General features: G+C 43.6%; 1 long non-coding RNA gene across 1 annotated transcript in view; it reads left to right on the forward strand.

Annotated features, from left to right (window-relative positions):
* The first annotated feature begins 9,021 nt into the window (after window positions 1-9,021).
* LOC126484641 (uncharacterized) overlaps window positions 9,022-24,112 on the forward strand; it is a 65,100-nt gene continuing 50,009 nt past the window's right edge. The window contains exon 1 of the long non-coding RNA XR_007587897.1: window positions 9,022-9,103. This is a non-coding gene — a long non-coding RNA (uncharacterized LOC126484641). The remainder of the gene's footprint in view (window positions 9,104-24,112) is intronic.

Genomic DNA, 24,112 nt, shown 5'->3' on the forward strand with positions numbered 1-24,112 from the left:
TCCAAAAGGTGGTCATGTATGAACACTTATCACATTTCAGTTGTATTTCACTAGCAAGTCCTACGTGCTTTATTATGGAGAGTTCCAGACCAACTTCACTACAATGAATACATCTTACACAGTTTGAAAAAATTCCTTTGAGAACCGACATATCAAATATTTCATTCACATCCGATTCGCCCATAAAACATTCATAGTTTTCACTCATTGAACCAAGCTTCTTCTGTGAAGTATTTTCTTTCCCACTTTGACTGCTATGGGCAGGTGTACTTGAGAGGTTAGGTTCACTCACTTGGTTATCGTCTTTATTGTTTACAGTAATAACACATACCTTTGGCTTCCCAACATTTCTCCTTTTCTTAAAAGCCTTCAGAGGATTTCTAATAACTTTACTTTTACTCATTATTATACTTCAACAAAACAGAGACTCAAGAAACAGAATTAATTACGAATATTTTCGAGATAACGACAGAGTAAATAAACATGAAACAATCGACAATCACACCAGCGATATATATTGAACCATCACAGTTTAGCCACAACACATACTTTATCTCACATCACTAAAATGTACCTGACGAACACGGACGTTAATAATAACACCATTTGACAGCAGTTTAACAGCGGCACAGTGGGTCATGCCAATGTAGAACACATTTCAAAAAAAATTTAAAAATAGTTGTAGTCTTCGGAATTGAATAAATTATATATCTATTAAAAGGTAATAGTCTGCAGATTCAGAAAACGCAAAAAAGTAAAAATTGAACTTTTCATGATTTTGAGCCTTTCCGGAGCCCCTTAAATAGTTCTAAGTTCTAGGGGACTGATGACCTCAGATGTTAAGTCCCATTGTACTCAGAGCGCTTTGAGCCAATACGGGAATGTTGCGGCGTTATCGACCCTTCGCGCGCCTCCTTAATGTTGACTTCAAGCTGTATACCAGGGCACTTAATGCACGAATGCGAATGGTCACTCTCCTAAAACTGGTAGAATGTTAATCTACTGCGGTACTGGGTCGATCCGTGGATGAGGTTGTTGCACTAAATGGATACGTATCAATGGCATGTCATGCGATGAATATTTTGTGAATAAAACCGTCTGGAACGCTTATTGAAAAATCTTTATTTATTACGAAGTTTTGCCTCATGTCACCATATCTGCACTCAGGATGAAAGGAACATAAACAAAGACAAGCGCTTGTTATACAACAAGCTAACAAAATATAATAAATTAAATGATTAAAAATTATTTTGAAGTTACGCTCGCCATAAAGCTCAGAACTTATAAAGAAGGGTCTGTGTCAGTACTAAAAAGTATGCCTAATCAGAGCGTCAACTAACAACTTGGTTTAAATATTTTACAAAGATATAAGTCTTAGCCCACAGGTGGTACTTGTGTGGGAGGACATTGCCATCAAACTTCGTTTTATTTTATTATTTATTTTGCCTCTTATAAATACTTTTGGATTGAAGGAGACTACACTCCGAAAAGCAGAAATATTGAGTCGTCGTGGGCACACACATAAAATGAATGAAAACTTGCTAACTATCGGTTAAGCCTTTTCTGAGCTAGGACAAAATACACGCAGTATGATGCCGCCTGGCCAAACAGCAAAAATTCTGCGTTTTGTTGGGTGGACTAGGTTGTGGTGGAAGTTGTGTTGGGTGAAGTGGGTGGAGAGGTGAGAGGGAGGAAGAGGTGGGATGTAGGCAGAGGGATTGATGATGGGTGACTAGTGGCACTGAGTGACTTAGGAGAGGATGACAGGGGCCCAGGTAGTGAAGCAGCCATTGAAATTGAGCACATTGTGCTGAACTGCACGTTGTGCCACCAGGTGGTCAACTTTCTGCTTGGTAACAGTTTGGTGATGGCCATTCATTTTGCTGAACGACTGATTGATATTCATATCGACATAAAAAGCTGTACTGTGTTTGTAACAGAGTTCGTATGTGACATGGCTGCTTTCACAGGTGGCATGGCGTCTGATGGATAGGATAAGCCTTTGACAGGACTCGAGTTTGAAGCGCTTGATGAGTGGGCTGGGCAGGTTTTACCACAGGGATACGACCGCTGTAGCAAGGGGTTGGGAATATGAGTGACATGTGGATGGGTTAGGATGTTGTACACTTTTGGAGGGGTGGGAAGGATCTTAGGTAGGATGTCCCTCATTTCAGGACATGATGAGAGATAATTAAAGCCCTGACAAAGCATGTGGTTCAGTTGTCCCAGGTGAACTGGGTCACGAGGAAATGTTCCTTTGTAGCTGATTCTTAGGGGTGGTCGGAGCTTGAGGGTGTGTGAGGATGTTGATGGGAAATCTGTTTGTTTTTGGGGAGTGATCTCCTTTAATCCAATAGTATTTACATTCTACCAGAACTTTCCTACAAAATATCCTTGCGTCTTCGTACTTATAAAGAGACAGATCGCCTTTAAAACATAAACATTCAAAATCAAATTATAAAACGTGATTTAAACGAATATAAGCCGATACTTGTCAAATTAGCTATTCAGATGGCACCAATTAGCCTATGTGGAATCCTCCAAAATAACAAGAAGTTTTATTTCAAGTGAAAGGGAACAGCATTTTATTTATCAGAAGTGCAAATTATAACAGCAAGTATAACTTTTATAATTCCTACATCATGTTTATTAAAAAGTATAAATAATACCAAATTTCATGTTTATGTTATAGAAGTATTACTCTGTAGCAGATTTAATGAGTACTTATTGTTAGTTTGGAGGACTCTATCTGAATACCTAACTTGAAAAGTATGGAATTATACTCATTTTGCCGGCCGCGGTGGTCTAGCAGTTCTAGGCGCGCAGTCCGGAACCGCGCGACTGCTCCGGTCGCAGGTTCGAATCCTGCCTCGGGCATGGATGTGTGTGATGTCCTTAGGTTAGTTAGGTTTAATTAGTTCTAAGTTCTAGGGGACTGATGACCACAGTAGTTAAGTCCCATAGTGCTCAGAGCCATTTGAACCATTTATACTCATTTAAATCGTATTTTATAATTTGACCTTGATGTTTTACTTTTTAAAGACTATCTCTCTTTTCATAAGTATGAAGAGGTATATACAGTAACGCCCACCACACAAGTGCCACCTGTCGACAGAAACTAATACATTCGTAAAACATCTAAGCTGTTCGTTGACATCCCAATTGACCATTGCTGTTACACCCACGAGGGTCATTAAGTAATTAGAGAGACAAATTGGTCTGGAGAAAAAAGCGTTTATTTTTACAAAACAATACTTTTTTCTACTTTTCAACATAATTCCCTTGAACATTTATGTACTTGTTCCAATGGGCTACAAGTATTTTTATTCCAGCTGCAAAGAACTCTTCCTCTTGATGTTTGAATCAATTTACCACAAACTTTTTCACGTCATCGTTGTCCTGGAACCTCTTCCCACGCAATGCCGCCTTCAGTGCACCAAACACATGAAAATCACTAGTTGCTAAATCATGACTGTAACAGGGATGAGGCAGTACTTCCCAGCCCATTTTGTCAATGGTTTCACGGGTTAGTTGAGCAATAAGAGGACGTGTGTTGTCTTCTAAAGAATCACACCTCTCCTCTGAGATTCTCGACAACTCTCTCTCATGGCTGGCTTCACCTTGTTTAAAAACAAATTCGAGTAGTATTGGCTGTTCATTGTACGCTGCTCTTCGAGATAATCACAAAAGACTAGACCTTCAGCCTACCAAAACACAGTCAACATGACTTTTCTTGCTGATGCTTGCGTTTTGAATTTTTTCTTGACAGGTGAGTAGGTGTGCTTCCACTCCATGCTTTGTCTTTTTGATTCTGGCTCATTATAGTGAACACAAGTTTCATCATAAGTTAAAATTTTTTTGAAAGTGCTCACCTTCTCTTTCATAACGTTCCTTTAGCTTTGCGCACACTCTCAACCTTGTTTCCTTGTGTAGCCACGTCAACTGCTTTGAGGCCCAACTTGCACATGTTTTGCGGTACTTCAGCTTGTTACAGATAATGTTATGAACTGTACCAGTACTAATTTGAACCTTATCAACTATCATTTCCAAAGTCACACGGCGTCGGCACGAATAATGTTATCAATTCGACTTTCAACTGAGGGAGTTGAAACTGCAACTGGTCGACCAGAACGGTGTTCGTCAGTCACTGAGTCGCGACCATTTTTGAACTGCTCTACCCACTTGTAAAAATTTGCACGAATCATACAACCCTCACCATAAACTTTAGACATTCTACAGTATATATTCACTGGTTTCTCGCCTTCAGCAAGTAAAAAACGAATAACAGAACGTTGTTCAACTAATGTGGACGTTTCAAGCGGACCCGCCATCTTGAAATGTATTTTTGAGGTTATAAACAAAACAATGTTGATACATCAGCTGATCAGGGCTCATCCCAGTTATGCCAACTTAAAGCCATAAAAGTACCAAAGTTTCCCTACTAACAGTTTTTTTTTTACAGACCAGTTTCTCCATTTCATTATTGAATTACCCTCGTACATCTACATAGATACTCTGAGATATTCTGCAAGCGACCGTTCGGTACGTGGCGGAGGATACCCTGTACCAGTACTTGGTCTGGAGAAAAAAGCGTTTATTTTTACAAAACAATACTTTTTTCTACTTTTCAACATAATTCCCTTGAACATTTATGTACTTGTTCCAATGGGCTACAAGTATTTTTATTCCAGCTGCAAAGACTCCATATGGTTCCTAATTTCTTATATCTTACCTTCGTGGTCCTTATGCGCAATGTATGTTGGCGACAGTAGAATCGTTCGGGAGTCAGTTTCAAATGCCGGTTCTCTGAATGACACAGGACCAATTTTTTTATAAGTTCTAAACTTCGTAATAAACAGATTCCAATAAGCAATCCAGACCGTTTTATTAAAAAACGATCATTAGCGATGGAGTGCCGCGCGGGATTAGCCGAGCGGTCCAAGGCTCTGCAGTCATGGACTTTGCGGCTGGTCCCGGCGGAGGTTCGAGTCCTCCCTCGGGCATGGGTGTGTGTATTTGTCCTCCGGATAATTTAGGTTAAGTAGTGTGTAAGCTTGGGGACTGATGACCTCAGCAGTTAAGTCCCATAAGATGTCACACACATTTGAACATTTTAGCGATGGAGCACAACCTTGGGTTACAGAAGGATGGGGAAGAAAATTGTCCATACTCTTTTTCAAAGGAACCATCCTTCCATTTGTCTTAAGCGCCTTAGAGAAATCTCGGAAAACTTAAATCTGGATTGTGGTTGGGGATTTGAACCGCCATTTTCCCGAATACGAGCCTAGAATCTTATATCTCTCAGTAGTAGGCCGATAGATGTAGATGCGTAAAAGAACAGTCTTGCACATGGTCGACTCTGAGTGCAAAGACTAGCAACTGAATTACAACGGCACTCTAAGTAAAAACAAAAAAAAGCGACACACCATGAAGGAATCATCCGAATGGGATGGAAATCGGTAGATGTGATGTACATGTACAGACGAACAAATTATACTTTTAGACTAATTGGATGATATGTTCAAGAGAAAGAGCTTCACAAAATGAGCAAGTCAATAACGCGATGGTCCACCTCTGGCCCTTGTGCAAACAGTTATTCGGCTTGGATGTCCTCCTAACGGATATCGTGCCAAATTATGTCCAATTGGCGCGTTAGATCGTCAAACTCCCGAACTGGTTGGAGGGCCCTGCTCATAATGCTCCAAACATTCTCATTTGGGGAGAAATCCAGCGGTCTTGCTGGTCAAGACAGGGTTTGGCAAGCACAAAGACAAGCGATAGAAACTCTCGCTTGCTGAAATGTAATCCCAAGATTGCTTGCCATTAAAGGCAACAAAACGGAGTGTAGAATATCGTCGACGTACCGCTTTGCTATTAGGGTGCCGTGGATGGCAACCAAAGGTGTCCTGCTATGAAAAGAAATGGCGCCTCAGAGCATAATACATACTTGTCGGTCTGAATGGGGGGCGACGATCAGATAGGTGTCCCACCACTCTCTGGACCTTCTCCAGACACGTCTTCGCTGAGCATCGTGGCTCATTTCAAAATGGGACTCATCACTGAAGACAGTTCTAGTCTGGTCAATGAGATTCCAGGCCAAAGACGTATCCGGAGACGCCCTGGACAGTAGTGGGATACCAACATGACTGTCGCTCGCCGTACAGCCCGACAAGCAGGAATGATGGTCTGGAAGACTATTTCTTTCCATAGCAGGACCCCTTCGGTTGTCGTGCGCGGCACCCTTACGTCGACGATATTCTTTGCCCCGTTTTATTGCCCTTGATGGCAAGCTATCCTTGGTTCACATTTCAGCAAGATTATGCCGGCCCGCACACTGCGAGAATTTCTATTGCTTGTCTTTGTGCTTGTCTTCGTTCTTGCCAAACCTAACCTTGACCAGCAACTTCATTCCCCAAATGAGAACGTTTGGAGCATTATGGGCAGAGCCCTCCAACCAGCTGGGGATTTTGATGATGTAACACCCCAATTGGACCGAACCTTGGACGATATCTCTTAGGAGGACATCCAACAACTATATTTACCAGTGCCAAGTCGAATAACCACTTGCATAAGGATCCAAGGTGGATCAAAGCGTTATTAACTTGCTCAATATTTTAACCTCTTTGTCTGAATAAATAATTCCATTTTTCTGAAATTTTGATCATATGTATGTCTATAGGTGACATTGACATCATATCTATTGATTTCTGTCCCACTGGACAATTGCTTCATGATGCGGCTTAGTGTAAATTAATGTAATGCAATTTGTGTGAACAGAGGAAATATATCCGTTTCTGTTTGACTACAAAATTGGCGATCAGTCAATGAAATCAGTCAATAACTTACAAATACCTAGGAATATTTATTGAGTTCTTTAAGGCGGAACAGCCATATGAATTTAGCTGTGCAGAAGGTGGATGACTGGTTAAAAATCGTCGGAAAAATCCTAAGAAAATTTAATTCATCCATGAAAGGAGTAGCTTACAACACACACATTTTACTAATTCACTAATTTATAAAGGGCAGCTAATCAAATTTTTACTGGTGGTTCATAGCCAATTCACCGTCATTAAACTTTGAAAAGACCCACTATATGCAGTTCAGAACTTCCAAGAGATTTCCTTCTGGTGTGTGTATAAAATATGATGACATGGAAATAGGAGAAGTTGAGAGTGTAAAATTCTTGGGGTTACAACTTGATAATAAATTCAGTTGGGAGCAACATACTAACGAACTGCTAAAGCGCCTAAACAAGTCTGTGTTTGTAATGCGAATGATGTCAGACATAGGAGATATAAATATAAAAAAACTGGCATATTTTGCTTATTTTCACTCCATTATGTCATATGGTATCATATTTTGGGGTAACTCGACAAACAGAGAAAACATTTTTAGAGTACAGAAGCGTAATGAGTACTGTAAATCCAAGAACATTATGTCGAAATCTATTCAAAGAATTGGGCATTTTAACCACGGCTTCTCAGTGTATTTATTCCTTAATGAAGTTTGTTGCAAATAATACAACTCTTTTTCCAACTAACTGCTTAGTACACAGTATCAATACTAGGAATAAGAAAAATATGCTTAAAGATTTAAAATCAATTACTCTTGCCCAGAAAGGAGTCCAGTATTCAGCAACGCATATTTTCAATAAGTTACCAGCAACCATTAAGAGTTTAGTTTCAGACAAAGCACAATTTAAACATAATTTAAAAGAATTTTTGGTGGCCAACTCCTTCTTTTCCATCCATGAGTTTCTCAATAAGTGCAGAAGACCATTTTAATGAAAATTTATTACACTTTAATTTTTGACAATACTTGGTTGTAACAGCCAAGTAACTACCTACTGTGTGAATGATGGGTGTATGGAAAGCAGAATACCTAGGAATATTTATTGAGTTCTTTAAGGCGGAACAGCCATATGAATTTAGCTGTGCAGAAGGTGGATGACTGGTTAAAAATCGTCGGAAAAATCCTAATTACTCTTGCCCAGAAAGGAGTCCAGTATTCAGCAACGCATATTTTCAATAAGTTACCAGCAACCATTAAGAGTTTAGTTTCAGACAAAGCACAATTTAAACATAATTTAAAAGAATTTTTGGTGGCCAACTCCTTCTTTTCCATCCATGAGTTTCTCAATAAGTGCAGAAGACCATTTTAATGAAAATTTATTACACTTTAATTTTTGACAATACTTGGTTGTAACAGCCAAGTAACTACCTACTGTGTGAATGATGGGTGTATGGAAAGCAGATGTAAGTCTTAAGTCTGTAAATAGTGGAAGTTTAATTTTAAATATTGTACATAATCTGGCTGTTCTTAACTGAGGATCACTGAAATGAATAATTTACTTTAATTTTTGACAATACTTGGTTGTAATAGCCAAGAAACTAGCAAATGTCTGAATGATGGATTTAATGAAAGCCGATGTATGTATTAAACCTGTAAATATTAGAAGTTTAAATTTAATTCATGTACATAATTTTACTGTTTATTGGCTGAGGATCATTAAAATTAATGGAACTCAAGTTTTTCTAATTACATTTTTGTAATGTGTTTATCTGACATGTTCGACACCCAGGAGGATTCCCTCTTCTATGGGTCTATGGAATGAATAATTAATGTAATCTAATCTAATCTGAACGGTGTCATATTTCAGCCAGAGTTATTGTAGGATGAGACACAAACACACAGTCTTTCACAAACCACCCCCAAAACATTACATGTTGTGAGATACCACTACTTTTCTTCTTATCCCCCCTGATTATTCGTGGCAACACAGTGGCGCCATGGACTGTCGGCCAGCTGTCGTCCCCCGAGTGCTCGCAGCTGCTGCGGCGCGGCTCCCGGGAGCAGAGTGGAGCGCCGTACTTCGGACTGGCGGCGCGGTGTGCGCGCTCGCAGCACTCGGAGCTCGCGATGGTCGATGACGTCACGCGGCGCCAGTGCGAGCAGCTGGCGGCCCGCAAGGAGGCGCTCGCCTTCAGCTACAGCAGCCGCGGCCGCCAGTGCCTCGTCAACGCCTGCCCCGAGATCGGCGCACGCGCCAGCCTCGCCGCCGACCGCCGCTTCCTCTACTACAGCCGCTACTCCGGCAGGGCTCGTGAGTACGACAGGGTACCAAAGAGAACGTTTCCAGTACCATTAATACGTCCCATTGAATTTTCCGGCTCATAGACGGGTATCCACAAAATACGCAGTATTAACAACATACAAACTTAAGGTGAGTTTTAACTTGGGCAGATGACCACGAAATTCGCATTGTCGAAAGAATCTTCCGACTTTATAAGGTTATATCTTTTTAACGCAGTTTACATCGGAGCGAATGCAAGTGCGTCCACATCTACTACTGCATGACAGCACCAGAGTCTCGATAGCTCCAGATGACTGGAACCGGGACTACCTAGAACTATTGAAACCTCAGGCTACCGAAATTTATGTGCGAAAAATAAATAAAACGACGCTGAAAAGAACAAACTACAGTCGGCCGCTGTGGCCGAGAGGTTCTAGGCGCTTCAATCCGGAACCGCGCTGCTGCTACGGTCGCAGGTTCCAATCCTGCCTCGGGCATGGATGTGTGTGATGTCCTTAGGTTAGCTACGTTTAAGTAGTTCTAAGTCTAGGGGACTGATGACCTCAGATGTTACGTCCCATAGTGATTAGAGCCGTTTGAACAAACTACATCAACAACACCTCACTTGCTTTTTTTTTCAGACTCCGACTTCTTTATAGTTTCTCAGTTAAGAAATTCAATAGCTTTTTTTTTTTTCAGGAAAACAGTTCCATATTAAGTCGGTTTCTTCGCCCAAAAGCCAACAGTAATTTCGTTCACAATGACTCGAGAGTAAGATTTTTTTTTATTGTTTCTTCTTTCTCAAGTCGTGTCAATGCTCCTAACTTAACATTCAAAGTCAAAAACTTCCTTCCGTTTGTTACAGCTTTTACTTTTAGGTGTACAAATAAAAACAGTCGAGAAAGGAAACGGAACACAAGACTGTACTGTACCGACAATGACATACCTAAAATACCACTTTCAACAAAAGTTTTGCTTGTGTAAACAGTTACTAACCGGGAAAAGCGTTTTTGTGGGGCCATTGGCACTGCCACAACTAGGAGCAATGAATGGTTCGACAGGTGTTATGCTATGAGTGGGTGAGAGAAACAGGTAATTTTTCTGTTTTCTAATTGTTAAGAGGTTCCGATTTATGAGAAACTCGTAACTCCGAGACTCGACATATCGCGTTCTACCGTACTCTGAAATTACATCTGTGTCTCTCATGATCTTGTGCTGTGAGTGTTGGACCCCAAACAATGGCCTTCTCACTTTCTCAGACCGTAGCACTTTCATGTCCATGGTCATCCTCCAGCAACAACGGGTATGGGGCAGCCGCAGGCTGTGGAAGATGAATGCAACACACCTCGAGGACCCGGAATGCCATCAGATTATCGCCACGGTGTAGGCAAACTGTGAACGATGTCATCTGCAATACCCTTCAACTTTGGGATTCTGAAGGGAATATGCAAAACCGGCATTCCGGTGGGTGCTAAAACAGTATGGAAAGGACATCACTGCATGACATTGTCATACTTTGGACTTTAATTACACGATGCTTCACAAACTCACATCCCAACCAACATATGGCAAGCAGCCAGATTAAAGCCAAAATATTGTCTCTTACACAGCGAAATCTGGAAATGATCGTTGTGCAATCGAGTTATCAACACTGAGTGAATGGCGAAATGTAATTTATGTACGATTTTGTGCTAGATATCCATCGACAAATAATCACAGACCTCACTTTGCCAGGTACTCTACCTTAACGAACTAGGTGTTAACTGTGAGAGTCTCTGAAGACCATTATCGATGATTTTACTGGGAGCAGAATATAGAGGAGAGGGACGGTAACGACATTTTGCAGCGTGTGTCACACACTCTCGACGACACAGCATAATCGTCACTTTTAGTTGAGATAATGCAGGATGACATTGAGGACGCACTAGACAAGGAGGGTCTAGTCTGGCTCAGATGGGCTGCCACTTGGATTCTATCGAACTTTCCGCATAATGCCACATAGGATCGTCATGTATCGAAGTCTGATGTGCCCCGGTTTTTGCGTGCCACCTGCCTACAATGATGGATTACTCATCCTTATACACAAACCTTCAAGAGGTTGGACGATCGAGGGCTACCGCCTGATTATAATGTTAAATTCAGACTATAAGATCTCCGGCTGGCTTCTGGCGGCGTGCATAAAGACAGTCGTGCTACTAATCCTTTCAAAGGAACAAACGAAACAGGAGGAGAGACCAACATGTGTATGGGTCCAGGCGAATGTAGATATTTGATGTCAACACATCCTGTCACGTTCGACCTGCTATGTTCTCAATAGATTTCGATCACATTTTCGATAGAGTGTACCACAAGTTTCGTAAATCACTTCTGGCCCACATGAGCTTTCCACCTGAGATCCTCAATATAGTTTTGCGCCTCTTACACAGAGCATCATTCAGTGCACTGGTAAATGGACATACGTCATGTCCCTTGCCGATCCAGCGATCGGTTGAAAAAGGATGCCCACTCTCCACGATTTTTTACACGACCGCACTGGGAACGCTCACCGAGCGAGTTGGTGCAGTTGTTAGTACACTAGACTCGCATTCAGGACGACGGCGGTTCAAACCTGGGCTCAATCATCCTGATTTAGATTCCATGATTTCTCTAAATCCTTCAGGCAAATGCCGGGATGGTTTCTTTGGAAGGGAACAGCCAATTTCCTTCACCATCCTTCCCTAATCCGATTGGACTGATGACCTCGCTGTTTGGTCCCCTCCCCAAATCAACAACCAAACAACTGGAATCGCTCATAGGAGGGCTGAAACGAAGGATCTCGGTGATTATACTGAGAGGCCACATCTTCCCCTACAGAGCGAATGCTGAGGACCTTCTAATGCTGGCCCAATCAGGTGATGAGGTGTGCTTCATGCTTGAATGTATGAAGCGATGTGGATTCGAGGCAAGAAGCCACATGAATGTAGCCAAATCGGAGGCAATACGTATTGGAAAGGGGCCTCCAGGAGGGCTATGTGGCTCCCTTCCCACAGGTGGATGTGACCATATGTTTAGGCATTTCACTTACATGGGACGTGGGTCACATGGCTACCGCGAAGAACAACGACTCCTGCAGGCGATACACAGAACCTACTTCGACGGATGGACCTACTATAGTGTGTCCGGTACCTTAACCTTCACACCCACAACCGACAGTGATAGCATGCAGACTGTGGGCGGTGTTTGGATATTACTTTACTGCTAGACTCCTATTTAACGTCCATTTCGGCTCCTTTACCCTCCCTTCACGTAAAGGTGGACTGAAGGTATAAATGTATGAGTGAGGACTGCAATTTTATATCAGTGCACAATGGCGAAACTATGGACCCATCAACATACACTCCTGGAAATTGAAATAAGAACACCGTGAATTCATTGTCCCAGGAAGGGGAAACTTTATTGACACATTCCTGGGGTCAGATACATCACATGATCACACTGACAGAACCACAGGCACATAGACACAGGCAACAGAGCATGCACAATGTCGGCACTAGTACAGTGTATATCCACCTTTCGCAGCAATGCAGGCTGCTATTCTCCCATGGAGACGATCGTAGAGATGCTGGATGTAGTCCTGTGGAACGGCTTGCCATGCCATTTCCACCTGGCGCCTCAGTTGGACCAGCGTTCGTGCTGGACGTGCAGACCGCGTGAGACGACGCTTCATCCAGTCCCAAACATGCTCAATGGGGGACAGATCCGGAGATCTTGCTGGCCAGGGTAGTTGACTTACACCTTCTAGAGCACGTTGGGTGGCACGGGATACATGCGGACGTGCATTGTCCTGTTGGAACAGCAAGTTCCCTTGCCGGTCTAGGAATGGTAGAATGATGGGTTCGATGACGGTTTGGATGTACCGTGCACTATTCAGTGTCCCCTCGACGATCACCAGTGGTGTACGGCCAGTGTAGGAGATCGCTCCCCACACCATGATGCCGGGTGTTGGCCCTGTGTGCCTCGGTCGTATGCAGTCCTGATTGTGGCGCTCACCTGCACGGCGCCAAACACGCATACGACCATCATTGGCACCAAGGCAGAAGCGACTCTCATCGCTGAAGACGACACGTCTCCATTCGTCCCTCCATTCACGCCTGTCGCGACACCACTGGAGGCGGGCTGCACGATGTTGGGGCGTGAGCGGAAGACGGCCTAACGGTGTGCGGGACCGTAGCCCAGCTTCATGGAGACGGTTGCGAATGGTCCTCGCCGATACCCCAGGAGCAACAGTGTCCCTAATTTTGCTGGGAAGTGGCGGTGCGGTCCCCTACGGCACTGCGTAGGATCCTACGGTCTTGGCGTGCATCCGTGCGTCGCTGCGGTCCGGTCCCAGGTCGACGGGCACGTGCACCTTCCGCCGACCACTGGCGACAGCGTCGATGTACTGTGGAGACCTCACGCCTCACGTGTTGAGCAATTCGGCGGTACGTCCACCCGGCCTCCCGCATGCCCACTATACGCCCTCGCTCAAAGTCCGTCAACTGCACATACGGTTCACGTCCACGCTGTCGCGGCATGCTACCAGTGTTAAAGACTGCGATGGAGCTCCGTATGCCACGGCAAACTGGCTGACACTGACGGCGGCGGTGCACAAATGCTGCGCAGCTAGCGCCATTCGACGGCCAACACCGTGGTTCCTGGTGTGTCCGCTGTGCCGTGCGTGTGATCATTGCTTGTATAGCCCTCTCGCAGTGTCCGGAGCAAGTATGGTGGGTCTGACACACCGGTGTCAATGTGTTCTTTTTTCCATTTCCAGGAGTGTACTTCAAATGCAGGCCGTCTATTAGAGGCATCCATCCCGCCTCCTGTTACGACTGCGCTCATTGGTCCCTCTGTTTCCCACATCTCTGCATTCTAACTCAAATAAAGTTAAGAGCAGCCCAGTCTCCCCAACACTAGAGCTCCAAAGGCGAGAGATATTTATCATTCACTGCTGAGATACATCCCTTGCAACGTGACTGAGAGTTTAAAACCTGGCCACACATGGCCTCTGGTGTGAAGAGCAGTCCAACGGTCCTTCCTCCCTAATATGGGTACGAGCAATGTGGTACCATATTGTCAACCAGAAATACTCGACGAGACACACAATGCAAGCTGTTGGGCTGACGGATTCTCCCTTCTACCCACAGTGCGACCTCCCGGACACTGATGAAAACCATTTAATATGTGGATCAGCATTTGACGAATGGATGCTGGTACACAAGATCCTCACCTGTTACCTTCATGCCCTGCCTCACACGACTAACCCCCGGCTCCTCCTACGCCCGGAAAACACTTACTTCCTGACCACAGAGACTCATTCTCTCACATGGTTTAAAGGCATTTTCATTTACTACTTTTGCGTTTTGACTATTGGCAGTATCTCCAAGGCAAGCATAGCGCACACCTCGCTATCAACATCTCAACACAAATTATTTGCGCAGTGTCTCTGTAAACCTCCTCTCACAGCTGGGGGATACTGGGCAAGGAACGCCCCCGTACTGGACCTTGACAAGAGGCGAAATGGTAGCGACTTGGTACCAATAGACGCTGTCCACAGATGGGAAGCACGCACGTAATAACGAGCAGGATTTCGTTTACATCATTAGCTTCATTACCTTTCGTCCGTGTGGTAATTGTCTAACCAATATAACCGTAGCAATTTCTATTTTCTTATTTGTTCTTGGATGTTTTGAATTCACCTAGTTGTTGTAAGACTGCGCGCGACGTAAGCGTGTTTAAATTTTATTTCGTGCTGATGTGATTTTGTTTTATTTAAATTTTATTACAATGTCTTGTCTACAAGAAAAAAATTTGTATTAAAATAATATCCCAAAATTTAGAGTTGAAGGGAAAAAATTCGGAGGGGGCTGTTCAGGGACTGGAAGGGAAAAGCATCGTGGCCAGGCCGCTGGTTTCGATTCCTTGCCCACCCTGTTTCCACAAGCCTGAAGCTGGTCACTCTACTTCCTTAAGGCAATATAATACGCTGGTTAAGGGCAAGGAAGAAAGAAGAAAGAAACAGGAATTTGAATTTGCCAGAAAGGGGGGAGAGGTGATAGTGTAAAGCTCCTGATCACCAGTCCTTTCGTCAGTGTGTTGTATCACCTAATTTTCAACATTCTTCTGTATCGCCACGTCTCAAATTTCTTTTACGGTTTTTCCACGGTCCATGATTCATTACCATATAATTCTGTGTCCCAAAAGTACATTCTCAGAAATTTATTACTCAAATTAAGGCCTACGTTTGATACTAGTAGACATCTATTGGCCAGGAATGCCCTCTTTGCTTGTGCTAATCTACTTTTTATGTCCTTGCCCCGACCAGCTGAGCTACTTTTCTTCAAAAGATAACAGAGTTCCTTAACTTCCTCTAATTCGTGATGACCAATTTTGGTGTTAAGCATCTCGCTATCCTCATTCCTGCTACTCCTCATTACTTTCGTCTTTCTTCGGTTTACTGTCAATCCATATTCTATACTCATTAGACTGTTTTTCCATTCAACAGATCCTGTACTTCTTCAGACTCGCTATAGACAGAAATGCCATTAGCGAATCTTATCGTTGATAATCTTTCACCCTGAATTTTAATCCCACTCTTCAACCTTTCTTTTATTTCCGTCATTGCTTCTCCGATGTACAGATTGAACAATAGAGGCGAAAGACTACATTCTTGTCTTACTCGCTTTTTAATGCGAGCGCTTCGTTCTTGATCTTCCAGTCTTATTTTCCCTCTCAGTTCTTGAACTTGTTGTATGTTCCCTATCTTTCCCAATAGATTACTCCCATTTTTCTCAGAATTTCGAATATCTTGTATCATTTTACATGTCGAACGCTTTTTCCAGGTCGACAAATCCTATGAAAGTCTCTTGATTTTTCTTCAGCCTTGCTTCCATTATCAAGTGCAAAGTCAGGACTGCTATAAAGTGCAAAGTCAGGATTGCTTGTCTGGTGCCTTCACCTTTCCTAAAGCCAAACTGATGATCATCTAACAGATCATCAATTCCCCATTCTTCTGTATATTATTTTTTTCAACAACCTGCATACATGCATGAACTGTTAAGCTGATTGCGCCATAGTTCTCGCACTTATCGGTCCTTGATATCTTTGGAATTGTGTGGATGTTATTTTTCAGAAGGTCTGATGGTATATCGCCAGTCTCATAGAGTCTACATACCAACTTGAATCTTGGTTTGGTTGCCACTTTGCCTTATGCTTTTAGAGATACTAATGGAATTTTATCTAGCGCTTCTGCATTATTTGATCTGAAGCCTTCCAGATCTCTCTTAAATTTTAGCTTTAGTACTAAATCCCCTATCTCTCCCAAATGGGTTCCAACTTCTTTTATCACGTCATGAGACAGTTCCTCCTCCGCATAGAGGTATTCTATGTAATAGTTCCACCTACCTGCCTTCTTCTCTTAATATAACGCTTGGACTTTCAAAGCCCCTTAATGTTGCTCCCCACTCCCCTGATTTTAATTTCACCGAAGGTTGCTTTTAACTTTTCTGTATTCTGAGTGAGGCCTTCCGACGCTTATTTCTTTTTCCTGCAACCATTTGGACTTTTCTGCACTTCCTGTTTGTTTCATTTCTGAGTGGTTTGTACTACTGCATTCCTGCCTTTCCCTGAACATTCTTGTGCTTTCTTATTTCGTCGATCAATTGAAGCGTTTCTTCCGTTACCCAAGGTTTGTTCGCAGTTATCTTCCTAACAGCTATGTTTATCTTCCGAACATCTGTGACTGCTCTTCTTAGAGACGTCTACTCCTGTTCAACTGAACTGCCTACCGTCGTATCCATATGCTTAAAGAACATCAAACGGGTCTCATCATTCCTGATTACTTCAGTATCCCACTTCTTTCCACTCTGGTCTTTCCGTATGATTCTCTTAAGCTTAAGTCTACTCTTCATCATTACTAAATTGTGATCGGAGTCTATATGGTCCTGGGTATCCCATGTGTGATTCTGGTATCTCTGTCTGACCATGATGCAATCCAGCTGGAATCGTCCCGTGTCTCCCTAACTTCTTACAAATGTGCCTCATCGTCTTTTGATTCTTGCACAGAGCAATCGCTGTTACTAGCTGAAATTTGTTGCAGAATTCAGTTCCAGTCCCTCATGGTTATTAGTTTTTAGTCTCCCTTTATATACTGAATTACTCACTGAATATCCTCATACAGTTTTCTATCTCTTCACCTTCTGCTTGCAACTTCGGCATGTAAGCTGAACTATTATTGTCGGTGTTGGTTTGCTACTGACTCTGATGAGAACAACCCTATCGTTGAACTGTTCACAGTACCGCACTCTCTGCTGTAGCTTCCTAGTCATACTGAATTCTAGTCGCTTTATACAATTTTCTACTGCTATTGATATTACCTTATGTTCTTCTGACGAGTAATTCTTGTCTTCCTTCCATTTCACATCACTGATCACCACTACACCTAGATTAAGTCATAGCATTTCCCTTTTCAGGTTTTCTAGTTTTCCTGCCATACTCAAATTTCTGATATTCAGTCCCCCGACTCGTAGAATATTACCTTTTCGTTGGGTATACAACATTTTTCTCATGTCATCTCCCACTTGATAGTTCCCTCCTGAGATCCGAATGGGAGGCTAACCCGTAATGTTTTGCCAATGGAGAGGGCATCATGACACTTTTTCAGTTACAAGCCACATGTGCTGTGGATATACATTATGTGTCTTAGATCCAGTGGTTTCCAGTGTCTTCTGCATCCTCAAACCGTTGATAATTGGTGATTCTTCCGCCTTTTAGGGGTAGTTTCCCACGCTAAGGGCAAGAGTGTGCCCTGAACCTTTGTCCGCTCCTCCGCCCTCTGTGACTACGCCGCTGACAGAACATGGGTGGCTTCTTATGTTGGAAGTGTTCAGCGGCCAATGCTGATGATTTTTATTCGAAATTTAAGCATTGGCTAAGTACGCAACTCTATCATATCCGGAAGGAATGGGGCCAATGTGTGCAGACAGCTGAACCCTCCTCGTGCAGTATCCCAGCCGGCAATGCCATACGACATTTACATTTACAGTGGGAGAAGATGGAGGTTTGATCTGACCACCTCACATAAATAACTAATTTCGTGGAGCTGCTGATGGCGTCGCAGAATGCTTTGAGCTGTAATAGGTATAATGTAATGTCGCTGCACACTTGTAACTGAACTGGCACTTATTGAAACTGAGAACGCAAGATGACTATTGTTGACTGGAACAAAAAGATAAACCGGACTATAGCGACCAACTCCAAGCTTTATTCCATCAATTTATAACCGCTGACTGTATGTTGAAATAGTAATTAGGAGGACATCGTTGACATCGTTTTGAGTGCCCACAATCTCTTGCGCTATGGGGCACGGAAAGGGACATGATTCGACTGATCAATAGAATGAACATACACAGTATAATGGCCCCTAACGTCATGATCCCCAAATGGAAACCGTTTTCCAAAGTAAAACGACACACAGCAACGTCGATCATGACGCTCACGATTCATACCATTATTGGACTTAAATTAACGGAGAGTCACATACTTGCGGGATGAATACGAGGATGTAACCTATCATGCAAAATAAGTTATTACATACGAGAATTTTTTCAAGATTACTGTATGTAAAGCTCACGAGAACATGTTGACATAAAACCATGCGTACTTACTTACATACATACACACACACACACACACACACACACACACACACACACACACACACACACACACACACACAAAGATAGAGAGAAAGAGAACTATAAAGTTGATTCTACAAAAGTGTCCCTTAAGAAATAGCTCAACAGACAATTTCTTATACATTCCCGTATTGAAAAGTGAACTGTGAATGTGTTTTAGAGTATACAAGATGGAAATCAATACTTGTAAAATCGACAAACTTCAGGGACAGACTCCTGAGTGGAAATGGAGGAGAAAAGGCCCTGTGAACACGTGTCCGTAAATGCGTCGTTGCCATTATAGATGGCGCTGACGATTGACAATTCCTCTGACCATGTGTTGCGTGTGGCTTGTGTGTTCAAAAAATGTTCAAACGTGTGTGAATTCCTAAGGGACCAAACTGCTGTGGTCATCGGTCCCTAGACTTACACACTACTTAAACTAATTTAATCTAACTTATGCGAAGCATAATAAACACACACAGACACCCATGCCCGAGGGAGGACTCGAACGGCGGGAGGGGCCATGCAATTAGTGACATGGCGCCTCTAACCGCGCGGCCACTCCGCGCGACCCTTGTGTGTTGCAGGCTGTGTGTGACGCAAAGTACCGTTAGCAGCAGACTGGTCCGGTATTCGTGTCGGGAACAAGCCGAGTCGGTGTTTGTTTACGGCCAAGCGTATGGAAACGATCGAGAGGCAACAGGACTGTACCAAGACGAGTACCCTCACAGAGACCAACCGTATCACACAACATTTTAAGCCCTTTTTGGGCGTTTTTGTGTTCATGCTTCCTCTCAGACAGACGACTGTGCAGGAATGCGGCGGACTGTACTTACAACGGATTTGGAGGACCAGGTTCTGCAGGATATTGAGACGAACCCTAGTACAAGCTTCAGGGAAGGGGTCCGCCAAAATGGAGAAACCCGAAGTACGTTTATGTGTGTCTTCCATGATATTACACCCACGGAGGCTTCTTTGAACATGTGCTGTGACATGGATGCGATGGCGTTCTGTACGTGTTATGCGGCGATTTGTTGTCGTTGCACGCACACCATTGATTTCCGGACACATGTTCATAGGACCTTTTTTCTTCCATCTCTAGTCAGGACTCCGTCCTTGTCGGTTTTATTAATGTTTACAGTGCATAAGTATTTATAAAATTAAATGTATATTCTCATCGGTGTCTGACTATGAGCACTTGCGACGGACCGTCTTCAAAGAAATACAACCAAATACACTACTCGCCATTAAAATTGCTACACCAAGAAGAAATGCAGATGATAAACAGCTATTCATTGGACAAATATATTATAGTAGAACTAACATGTGATTACATTTTCACGCAATTTGGGTGCATAGATCCTGAGAAATCAGTACCCAGAACAACCACCTCTGGCCGTAATAACGGCCTTGATACGCCTGGGCATTGAGTCAAACAGAGCTTGGATGGCGTGTACAGGTACAGCTGTCCATGCAGCTTAAACTCGATACCACAGTTCATCAAGAGAAGTGACTGGCGTATTGTGACGAGCCAGTTGCTCGGCCACCATTGACCAGACCTTTTCAGTTGGTAAGAGATCTGGAGAATGTGCTGGCCAGGGCAGCACTCGAACATTTTCTGTGTCCAAAAAGGCCCGTACATGAACTTCAACATGCGGTAGGTCATTATCCTGCAGAAATGTAGGGTTTCGCAGGGATGGAATGAAGGGTAGAGCCACGGGTCGTAACACATCTGAAATGTAAGGTGCACTGTTTAAAGTGCCGTCAATGCGAACAAGAGGTGACCGAAACGTGTAAGCAATGGCACCCCGTACCATCACGCCGGGTGATACGCCAGTATGGCATTGACGAATACACGCTTCCAATGTGCGTTCACGGCGATGTCGTCAAATACGGATGCGACCATCATGATGCTGTAAACAGAACCTGGATTCATCCGAAAAAATGAGGTTTTGCCATTCATGCACCCATGTTCGTCGTTGAGAACAACCATCGCAGGCGCTCCTGTCTGTGATGCAGCATCAAGAGCCATGGTCTCCGAGCTGATAGTCCATGCTGCTGCAAACGTCGTCGAACTGTTCGTGCAGATGGTTGTTGTCTTGCAAACGTCCCCATCTGTTGACTCAGGGATCGAGACGGGGCTGCACGATTCGTTACAGCCATGCGGATAAGATGCCTGTCATCTCGACTGCTAGTGATACGAGGCCGTTGGGGTCCAGCACGGCGTTCCGTATTACCCTCCTGAACCCACCGATTCCATATTCTGCTAATAGTCATTGGATCTCGACCAACGCGAGCAGCAATGTCGCGATGCGATAAACCGCAATCGCGATAGGCTACAATCCGACCTTTATCAAAGTCGGAAACGTGATGAAACGTAATTCTCCTCCTTACACGAGGCATCACAACAACGTTTCACCAGGCAACGCCGGTCAACTGCTGTTTGTGTACGAGAAATGGGTTGGAAACTTCCCTCATGTCAGCACGTTGTAGGTGTCGCCACCGGCGCCAACCTTGTGTGAATGCTCTGAAAAGCTAATCATTTGCATATCCTGTCGGTTAAATTTCGCGTCTGTAGCATGTCATCTTCTTGGTGTAGCAATTTTAATCGCCAGTACAGGAACTTTCTCCCCCTCTTGCATCGATGTACCGTAGGTCTCTAGAAGAGCGTAGCGTTCCAAAGGATTGGAAAAGGGCACAGGTCATCCCCATTTTCAGGAAGGGACGTCGAACGGATGTGCAGAACTATAGACCTATATCTCTAACGTCGATCAGTTGTATAATTTTGGAACACGTTTTATGTTCGAGTATACAGATAGTGTTGAGGATCAGTGGACAAAGTTCAAAACAATCGTACAATATGTGTTAGATGAGTATATGCCAAGCAAGATCGTAAGAGATGGAAAAGAGCCACCGTGGTACAACAACCGAGTTAGAAAACTGCTGCGGAAGCAAAGGGAACTTCACAGCAAAGATAAACATAGCCAACGCCTTGCAGACAAACAAAAATTACGCGAAATGTAATGTGAGAAGGGCCATGCGAGAGGCGTTCAATGAATTCGAAAGTAAAGTTCTATGTACTGACTTGGCAGAAAATCCTAAGAAATTTTGGTCTTAAGTCAAAGCGGTAAGTGGATCAAAACAAACTCTGTGACCAAAATGGTACTGGAACAGAGGATGACAGACTAAACACCGAAATACTAAATGTCTTTTTCCAAAGCTGTTTCACAGAGGAAAACTGCACTGTAGTTCCTACTCTAGTTTGTCGCACAGATGACAAAATGGTAGATATGGAAATAGACGACAGAGGGATAGAGAAACAATTAAAATCACTCAAAAGAGGAAAGGCCGCTGGACCTGATGGGATACCAGTTCGATGTTACACAGAGTACGCGAAGGAACTTGGCCCCCTTCCTGCAGCGGTGTACCGTAGGTCTCTATAAGAGCGCAGCGTTCCAAAGGATTGGAAAAGGGAACAGGTCATCCCCGTTTTCAAGAAGGGACGTCGAACGGATGTGCAGAACTAAAGACCTATATCTCTAACGTCGATCAGTTGTAGAATTTTGGAACACGTATTATGTTCGAGTATAATGACTTTTCTGGAAACTAGAAATCTACTCTGTAGGAATCAGCATGGGTTTCGGCTGGCGCTATTCGTCCACGAGACTCAGAGGACCATAGACACGGATTCCCAGGTAGATGCCGTGTCTCTTGACTTCCGCAAGGCGTTCAATACAGTTCCCCACAGTCGTTTAATGAACAGGGGTCAAATGGTTCAAATGGCTCTGAGCACTATGGGACTCAACTGGTGAGGTCATTGGTCCCCTAGAACTTAGAACTAGTTAAACCTAACTAACCTAAGGATATCACAAACATCCATGCCCGAGGCAGGATTCGAACCTGCGACCGTAGCGGCCTTGCGGTTCCAGACTGCAGCGCCTTTAACCGCACGGCCACTTCGGCCGGCTAATGAACAAAGTAAGAGCATATGGACTATCAGACCAATTGTGTGATTGTATTGAAGAGTTCCTAGATAACAGAACGCAGCATGTCATTCTCAATGGAGAAAAGTCTTCCGAAGTAAGAGTGATTTCAGATGTGCCGCAGGAGAGTGTCGTAGGACCTTTGCTATTCACAATATACATAAATGACCTTGTGGATGACATTGGAAGTTCACTGAGGCTTTATTTTGGATGATGCTGTGGCATATCGAGAAGTTTTAACAATGGAAAATTGTACTGAAATGCAGGAGGATCTGCAGCGAATTGACGCATGGTGCAGGGAATGGCAATTGAATCTCAATGTAGACAAGTGTAATGTGCTGCGAATACATAGGAAGATAGATCCCTTATCATTTAGCTACAATATAGCAGGTCAGCAATTGGAAGCAGTTAATTCCATAAATTATCTGGGAGTACGCATTAGGAGTGATTTAAAATGGAATGATCATATAAAGTTGATCGTCGGTAAAGCAGATGCCAGACTAAGATTCATTGGAAGAATCCTAAGGAAATGCAATCCGAAAACAAAGGAAGTAGGTTACAGTACGCTTGTTCGTCCAGTGCTTGAATACTGCTCAGCAGTGTGGGATCCATACCAGATAGGGTTGATAGAAGAGATAGAGAAGATCCAAGGGAGAGCAGCGCGCTTCGTTACACGATCATTTAGTAATCGCGAAAGCGTTACGGATATGATAGATAAACTCCAGTGGAAGACTCTGCAGGAGAGACGCTCAGTAGCTCGGTACGGGCTTTTGTTGAAGTTTCGAGAACATACCTTCACCGAAGAGTCAAGCAGTATATTGTTTCCTCCTACGTATATCTCGCAAAGAGACCATGAGGATAAAATCAGAGAGATTAGAGCCCACACAGAGGCATACCGACAATCCTTCTTTCCACGAACAATACGAGACTGGAATAGAAGGGAGAGCCGATAGAGGTACTGAAGGTACCCTCCGCCACACACCGTCAGGTAGCTTGCGGAGTATGGATGCAGATGTAGATGTAGTGTATTATAACTCACGAGGTTATAGGTGATGCTGGGGGTAGTCTCCGTTCTCCTTCTGCCGCTCAGTCGCAGCCCGGTGGGGAGTGGATTGGCGTACCACCAAACTGTCAAATTCCTGCATTTGTGTATGCGAATCCCACTCTCTAAGTGAAGTCACTGCCAGCAGAACTTAGAATTTTAAGCGCTGTCACCTAATGACAAGCTTGGACGCCACCATGAAGGGAACAGACTTGTTATCAGCATATAGTCAACTCTTAACGAAGAAAATGTTAATCTTCGAAAGCTCGTGTTTTAATGCCGATTGCCAGGGATTGGAAACGGGTATTTGCTTGCTATC

Source organism: Schistocerca serialis, chromosome 6 (assembly GCF_023864345.2).
Source record: "Schistocerca serialis cubense isolate TAMUIC-IGC-003099 chromosome 6, iqSchSeri2.2, whole genome shotgun sequence".
NCBI classification, from domain to species: Eukaryota; Metazoa; Arthropoda; class Insecta; order Orthoptera; family Acrididae; genus Schistocerca; species Schistocerca serialis.